This window comes from Bison bison, unplaced genomic scaffold, assembly GCF_000754665.1.
Source record: "Bison bison bison isolate TAMUID 2011002044 unplaced genomic scaffold, Bison_UMD1.0 scf7180017864035, whole genome shotgun sequence".
Taxonomy (NCBI): domain Eukaryota; kingdom Metazoa; phylum Chordata; class Mammalia; order Artiodactyla; family Bovidae; genus Bison; species Bison bison.
In genome coordinates, this window is record NW_011494607.1 from 16,890,546 (window position 1) to 16,899,607 (window position 9,062).

The window sequence follows — 9,062 nt, forward strand, 5'->3', positions numbered from 1 at the left end:
ACTATGGAAGAGGTTTTTGACATTGTACAGGAGACAGGGATCAAGACCATCCCCATGGAAAAGAAATGCAAAAAAGCAAAATGACTGTCTGGGGAGGCCTTATAAATAGCTGTGAAAAGAAGAGAAGTGAAAAGCAAAGGAGAAAAGGAAGGACATAAGCATCTGAATGCAGAGTTCCAAAGAATAGCAAGAAGAGATAAGAAAGCCTTCCTCAGCTATCAATGCAAAGAAATAGAGGAAAACAACAGAATGGAAAAGACTAGAGAAGAAACGGGATCACATAAGTGACTTAGCACACATATGCACACATATGCAACAAAGGGCCTGCCTGGTAGCTCAGCTGGTAAAAAATCTGCCTTCAATGCAGGAGACCCCAATTTCATTCCTGGATCAGGAAGATCCCCTGAAGAAGTGATAGGCTACCCATTCCAGTATTCTTGGGCTTCCTTGGTGGTTCAGGTGGTAAAGAATCCTCCTGCAATGTGGGAGACCTGGGTTCCATCCCTGGGTTGGGAAGATCCCTTGAAGGGGGACATGGCAACCCATTCCAGTATTCTTGCCTGGGAAATCCCCATGGACAGAGGAGCCTTGTGGGCTATAGTCCATGGGGGTTGCAAAGAGCTGGACTTGACTCGGCACAGCACAGCACATGCAACAAAGTCTATTTTTTCTGATATTAATATAGCCACTCCAGCTTTCCTTTCACAAATACAATGATTTTTCTTTTAATATGTGTCATATTATTAGTGGATCTCTTGCAAAAAGTGGGTCAGTTTACAAAAGCATATACTTGGATTTTGTTTTCCATTCAACCTGAGTCTATGTCTTACTTGGTGTGTTTAGATAATTTTCATTTAATGTGATACAGTCATATTTTTTAGTTACTTTTCTGTTTGTCCCTTCTGGGTTTTGTTGTTATTGTTCCCATGTTTATTTTTTCTTATAGTCTTTTGGATTATATTTTGAATATTATTTTAAATATATTTGGCTATATTTTAGTATTATAATTTATGTACTAGCTCTTTTACTATACCTCTTTGTAGCATACTTACAGTAATTTCTCTAGGGAATCACACTGTACATACTTAATCTTTAAGAATATCATTAGTAAGTAAGTAAGTGTTAGTCACCGAGTCGTGCCCGACTCTTTGCGACTCCAGTACTGTACTGCAGCCCACCAGGTTCTTCTGTGCACGAGATTTTCCAGGCAAGGATACTGGGGTGGGTTGCCATTTCCTTCTCCAGGAAAAATATCATTAGAGTTAATATTTATCACTTTACATAAAATGTAAAAATCTTACCACCATGTCATTGCTGTTCAGTCACTAAGTCATGTCTGACTCTTTGTGAGCCCATGACTGCAGCACACTAGGCTTCCCTGTCCTTCAATATCTTCCCTGTCCTTCAGTATCAGAGTTGGACACGACTGGGCGACTGAACAACAACAACAATCCATTCCTAAATATCATTATTGGTTACCCAGGTTTCGGTTTTCCAATTAGCAACTGTGAGTACTAAGATAAAAAGGTGTGAACCTAAAATAATATAAAATTTGTTTATGTCTACTGATTGCCACACTAAATATCCTTCGCTAATGTGTCTTACCTGTGTTGTTGCTCAGTGGCTAAGTCATGTCTGACTCTTTGCAACCCCATGGATTGCAGCACACCAGGCTTCCATGTCCTTCACTATCTCCTGGAGTTTGCTCAAAGTCATGTCCATTGAATCGGTGATGCTATCTAAACATCTCATCCTCTGTTGCCCCTTCTCCTCCTGCTCTCAATTTTTCCCAGTATCAGGGTCTTTTCCAGTGAGTTGGCTGTTCGAATCAGGTGGCCAATGTATTGGAGCTTCAGCTTCAGCATCAGTCCTTCCAATAAACATTCGGGGTTAATTTCCTTTAGTATTGTCTAGTTTGATCTCCTTGCTGTCCAAGGGACTCTCAAGAGTCTTCTCCAGCACCAAAGTTTGAAAGCATCAATTCTTTGGCTCTCAGCCTTCTTTATGGTCTAGCTCCCTCATCTCTACATGACTACTGGAAAAGCAATAGCTTTGACTACATGGATCATTGTTGACAAAGTGATGTCTCTGCTTTTTAATATGCTGTCTATGTTTGTCATAGCATTTTCCAAAGCACAAACATCTTTTAATTTTGTGGCTTCAGTGACTGTCCACAGTGATTTTGGAACCCAAGGAAATAAAATCTGCCATTGTTTCCACTTTTTCCTCATCTATTTGCCGTGAAGTGATGGGACCAGATGCCATGATGTTAGTTTTTTGAGTGTTGAGTTTTAAGCCAGCTTTTTCACTCTCCTCTTTCATCACCAACAAGAGGTTCTTTAGTTCCACTTCACTTTCTACCACTGAAATGGTATCAGCTACATATCTGAGGTTGTTGATATTTCTCCCAGCCATCTTGTTTCCAGCTTATGAGTCATCCAGCCCATTGTTTCCCATGATGTACTCTGGATACAGGGTGACAATATACAGCCTTGGCATACTCTTTTCCCAATTGTGAACCAGTACATTCTTCCATGTCCAGTTCTAACAGCTGCTTTTTGACCTGCATACAGGTTTCTCAGGAGGCATGTAAGGTGGTCTGGTATTCCCATCTCTTTAAGAATTTTCCACAGTTTGTTGTGATCCACACAATCAAAGGCTTTAGTGTAGTCAGTGAAGCAAAAGTAGATCTTTTTATGGAATCCCCTTGCTTTGTCTATGATCCAGCTAATGTTGGTAATTTGATCTCTGGTTCCTCTGCCTTTTCTAAATCTAGCTTATACATTTGGAAGTTCTTAGTTCACGTACTGTTGAAGCTTAGATTGAAGGATTTTGAGCATTACCTTACTAGCATGTGAAATAAGCACAATTGTGCAGTAGTTTTAACATTCTTTGGCATTGCTTTGCTTTGGGATTTAAATGGAAACAGACCATTTCCAGTCCTGTGACCACTGCTGAGTGTTCCAAATTTGCTGGCATATTAAGTGCAGCACTTTCACAGTATTATCTTTTAGGATTTTAAATAGCTCAGCTAGAATTCCATCATTTCCACTAACTTTGCTCATAGGAATGCTTCATAAGGCCCACTTGACTTCACACTCCAGGATGTTTTGCTCTAAGTAAAGTGATTACATCATTGTGGTTATCTGGGTCATTAAGATCTTTTTTTGTATAGTTCTTTATATTCTTGCACCTCTTCTTAATCTCTTCTGCATCTGTTAGGTCCTTGCTATTTCTGTCCTTTATTGTGCCCATCTTTGCATGAAGTATTCCCATGGTTTCTCCAATTTTCTTGAAGAGATGCCCAGTCATTTCCATTCTATTGTTTTCCTCTATTTCTTTGCATTGTTCATTTAAAGCTTTCTTATCTTTCCTTGCTATTCTCTGGAACTCTGCATTTAGCTGGATATATCTTTCCTTTTCACCTTTGCCTTTCACTTCTCTTCTTTTCTCAGCTATTTGTAAGGTCTCCTCAGACAACCATTTTTCCTTCTTGCATCTCTTTTTATTTGGGATAGTTTGGATCACCACCTCCTGTACAATGTTATAAATCTCCATCCATAGTTCTTCAGGGACTCTGTCTACCAGATCTTAATCCCCTGAATCTGTTACTTCCACTGTATAATCATTAATGGATTTGATTTAGGTCAAACCTGAATGGCCCGATTTAAGCCTGAATTTTGCAATAAGGAGCTCATGATTTGAGCCACAGTCAGCTCCAGGTCTTATTTTTGCTAACTATATAGAGCTTCTCCATCTTCGGCTGCAAATAATTACTCAGTCTGATTTTGGCATTGACCATCTGGTCATGTCCATGTGTAGAGTTGTCTCTTGTGGTGTTGGAAGAGGGTGTGTGCTATGACCAGTGTGTTCTCTTGAAAAAACTCTGTTTGCCTTTCCCCTGCTTCATTTTATACTCCAAGGCCAAACTTGCCTGTTACTCCAGGTATCTCTTGACTTCCTACTTTTGCCTTCCAATCCACTATGATGAAAAGGACATCTTTTTTGGTGTGATATTAGTTCTAGATGGTCTTGGAGGTCTTCATAGAACTGTTCAACTTCTCTGGCTTTTATGTTTGGGGCATAGACTTGGATTACTATGATGTTGAATGGTTTGTCTTGGAAACAAACTGAGATCATTCTGTCATTTTTGAGATTGCACCCAAGTACTGCATTTTGGACTCTTGTGTTGACTCTGAGGGCTACTCCATTTCTTGTAAGGGATTCTGGGCCACGTGTGTAGCTATAATGGTCATCTGAATTAAATTTGCCCATTCTTGTCGATTTTAGTTGACTGATTCCTAATGTCGATGTTCATACTTGCTATCTCCTTTTTGACCACATCCAGTTTACCTTGATTCATGGACCTAACATTCCAGGTTCCTATGCAGTATTGTTCTTTACAACATGAGACTTTACTTTCACCATCAGACGCATCCACAACTTAGCATTGTTTCTGCTTTGGCCCAGCCTCATTATTCTTTCTGGAGTTATGTTATCTTCCCCAGTAGCATATTGGACACCTACTGACCTGGAGGCTCATCTTCTGGTGTGATATCTTTTTTCCTTTTCATGCTGTTCATGGGGTTCTCAAGGCAAAAATACTGAAGTGGTTTGCCTTTCCCTTCTCCAGTGGACCATGTTTTGCCTTACACAAGTCTATGATGCATGTGATCATTTTGGTTAGCTTTCTGTGATTATGTTTTCATTCTGGAGGCTGTGGGATTGTAGTTCTTGCTTCTTCTGTCTGCCATCTGTTGGTGAGAATAAGAGACTTCTGCAAGTTTCTTGATGTGAGTGACTGGTTATAGGGAAAACTGGGTCTTGCTCTGGTGGGCAGGGCCATGCTTAATAAATCTTTAATGCAATTTTCTGCTGATAGGGGGGCCTGTGCTCCCTCCCTGTTAGCTGTTTGGCCTGAGGCGACCCGGTGCTGGAGTCTACAGGCTGTATGGTAGGGCTAAAAGTGAACTTCAAAAGGACTTATGCCAACACATGCCTCCCAGTACTGCTGCTGCCAGTGCCCCTGACCCTGCAGCAGGCCACTGCCAACACACGCCTCTGCAGAAGGTCCTCAAACACTCACAGACAGGTCTGACTCAGTCTCTTCTGGGACCACTGATCCTTTCCCCTGGGTCTGGTGTGCACAAGGTTTTGTTTGTGCCCTTCAAGAGTCTGTGTTTCCCCCAGTCCTTTGGAAGTTCTGTAATCAGACCCCCCTGTCTTTCAAAGTCAGATTCCCTGGGGATTCCCTGTCCCTTTGTCAGATCCCCAGGTTGGGAAGTCTGATGAGGGGCCTAGAATCCTCACAACAGCGTGAGAACTTCCTTAGTTTTTTATTCTCCAGTTTGGGTCACCCACCTGGTAGGTCTTAATTACCACCATACAGATTCCTTTACCCTCTACCTTTTATGTTGTAGTTTTCATACATATATTGAAAAATTACCCAGTGTTATGATATTTTATTTCAAGAGTCATAAGTACTTTTCTAAACTTAAGATATAATAAATTGTTTATTATTCTTACCCAGATATTTGTCATTTATGTTGTTCTTCTTTCATTTCTAAAGTTCCAGATTTCCCTCTAGTATCATTTACCTACAGCCTGAAGAATTAACTTTCTTTAGCATTTCTTTTCGGAGAAGGCAATGGTGACCCACTCCAGTACTCTTGCCTGGAGAATCCCGTGGACGGAGGAGCCTGGTGGGCTGCAGTCCACGGGGTCGCTAAGAGTTGGACACGACTGAGTGACTTCACTTTCACTTTTCACTTTCGTGCATTGGAGAAGGAAATGGCAACCCACTCCAGTGTTCTTGCCTGGAGAATCCCAGGGACAGCAGAGCCTGGTGGGCTGCCGTCTATGGGGTCGCACAGAGTCGGACACAACTGACGCGACTTAGCAGCAGCAGCAGCAGCAGCATTTCTTTTAGAGTAAGTCTGCTGGTGATAAATACTTAGTTTACCTTCATCTTATATGTCTTTATTTATCTTCATTCCTGAAGGATATTTTCAGAAAATATATTGTCCTGGTTTGACAGTTCTTTCCTTTCAGCATTTTAAGGGTGGTATTCTACTGCCTTTTGGTCCTAGTGTTTTCTGATAAGAAATATACAGTTGTTTGAATAATTGTTTTCTCATATGCATGTGTGTGTGCATGCTTCAGTCACTTCAGTTGTGTCCGACTCTTTGCAACCCTATGGACTGTAGCCCACCAGGCTGCTCTGTCCATGGGCATTCTTCAGGCAAGAATACTTAAGTGGGTCGCCATGCCCTCCTCCAGGGGATCTTCCCGACCCAGGGATCGAACCTGCATCTCTTATGTCTTCTGCATTGGCAGGTGGGTTCTTTACTACTAACGCCACCTGGGAAGCCCCGTTTCCTTATATATATCATGTCAGTTTTCTCCAGTGACTTTTAGGTCCCCCCCCCGACTTTCGCTTCCCCCAGTTTTATCATGTCATATGTGACATAGTTTCCTTTGTTTTGTTTTTAAGATTTATTTATTTACTTTTGGCTGCACTGGGTCTCCCTTGCTGCATGCAGGCTTTCTCTAGTTGCAGTGAGAGGGGCTACTCTTGATTATGGTGCATGGGCTTCTCATTGTGGCAGCTTCTCTTGCTGCAGAGCACAGGCTCCAGGGTGTGCAGGCTTCAGTAGTTGTGGCTGCATGGGCTCAGTAGTTGTGGCTCTCTGGCTTATTTGCTCTGCAGCCTCTGGGATTTTCCCAGACCGCTGATCTAAGCTGTGTCTTCTGCATTGGCAGGTGAATTCTTAACCACTAAACTACCAGGGATGCCCCAACATAGTTTCTTTTGAATTTATCCTACTTGAAGTCCAATGACTTTCTGAATTTGGTAAATTTATGTCTTTCATAAAACTTGGGAGAATTTCAGCCATTATTTCTTTAAATATATATATATATATATATTTTTTTTTCTGCATTAATCTCTTTCCCTTCTCCTTCAGGAACTAAATTACATGAATATTAGGTCTTTCAATATTTTTCTCATTTTCCTCAATCCTTTTTATCTGTTCTTCATAATGTACAGTTTCTACTGATTAAGAATCAGGTTTACGGATTTTTCCCCTCTATCATCTCTATTCAGCTATTTTACTCATCTTATGAACTTATGTACAATTTATAATTTTTAATTTCAAGCTGCTTATGGGCTTTTTTCATTTTCTACTTTTCTATAGAAAACTATCTATTCATTTCAAAAGTGTTCACTTTTACCTCTTGTAGGACGATTATAATAGCTGCTTTAATGTCTTGTCTGATAGTTTAAATATCTGTCATTCCAGGATTGGCATCTCTTGACTGTGTTTTTCCTGAAATTTGAGCAGATTTTTGCCAAGTTCCTTACATGTCCAATAATTTTGAATTATATCTCCTAAAGTTTTGTCTTTATGAGACTTTGGGAACCTATTTAAAATCCTCCAAATAATTTGTTTGCCTATTTTTTTTTTTGAGGTTTTTTTTCAATTTGTTTGTTTTCCCAAGCAATAGTCCAATTAGGTTCAAGCTATCAGTTTTTTTTCACTTTCTGTGGATGAATGTTTTCAGTTTTTAAAGGATTTGCTATGCTGCTGGATCTGCCCTTTCCTTATGCCCCTCGGGGATTAGTTTGAAGCTTGGGCAGTAGTTTATATATATGTTCAGTTCTCAAAATCTTTGCTTTGTGCCTCTGATTATGCTCCGTATATGCATAACCTAGGGGTGAGCCTAAGACTTCTGTTGATTCACACACAGAAGTAGATGATCTCTTCCAGCTCTCTCTTTAATGGTACTTCCCCACATTCTCTGGCTTCTAGGGACTCTTTTTCCTGATTCTTTATGCTAGAAATATGGGGTCCTCTCAGGTAGGGACTTCTTGAATTGTCACATAGTTCCATGTGCTAAGGCCCCTCTCCAGAAAAGGCAATGGAAGGAAAGAGAAACAACAATAAACCAGAGGTTCAACACTCCTCCATACACTCTGCACAACAGAGGCAACTTTTCCTTGTTCTTCCATTCCAAGATTTGGGTTTTAGCTCCAGATTATGGGTGCCCACCCTGCCTCAACTATGACAATACAGCTATGATTGGGGAAGGGCTGAGAAGGGCCTCTTTTCCTGATTTTCTAGTGAGAAAGATGGGCTTCTCCTGGATTTTCACTGCAGCTGTTCACAGTGGAGTTTCCCAATTCAATCCAGCCTTGGATCAAAGCTCTAGATACAGGAAAGACACTAGGAATCTCTCATTATCACCATTCAGTTCACTTCAGTAGCTCAGTCTTGTCCTACTCCTTGCGACCCCATGAACCGCAGTATGCCAGGCCTCCCTGTCCTTCACCAACTCCCAGAGTCCACCCAAATCATGTTCATTGAGTCGGTGATGCTATCCAACCATCTCATCCTCTGTTGTCCCCTTCTCCTTCTGCCCTCAATCTTCCCCAGCATCAGGGTCTTTTCAAATGAGTCAGCTCTTTGCATCAGGTGGCCAAAGGTGGCCAAAGTATTGGAGTTTCAGCTTCAACATCAGTCCTTCCAATGAACACCCAGGACTGATCTCCTTTAGGTTGGACTGGTTGTATCTCTTTTCAGTCCAAGGGACTCTCAAGAGTCTTCTCCAACACCACAGTTCAAAAGCATCAATTCTTCAGTGCTCAGCTTTCTTTATAGTCCAACTCTCACATCCATACATGACCACTGGAAAAATTATAGCCTTGACAAGATGAACCTTGACTAGATGGACAGAGTAATGTCTCTGCTTTTTAATATGCTGTCTAGGTTGGTCATAACTTACTCCTGCCAAGGAGTAAGTGTCTTTTAATTTCATGGCTGCAATCACCATCTGCAGTGTTTTTGGAGCCCAGAAAAATAAAGTCAGCCACTGTTTCCACATATATTTCCCATGAGGTGATGGGACTGGATACCATGATCTTAGTTTTCTGAATGTTGAGCTTTATGCCAACCTTTTCACTCTCCTCTTTCACTTTCATCAAGAGGCTCTTTAGTTCTTCCCTTTCTGCCATAAGGGTGGTGTCATCTGCATATCTGAGGTTATTGATATTTCTTCTGGCA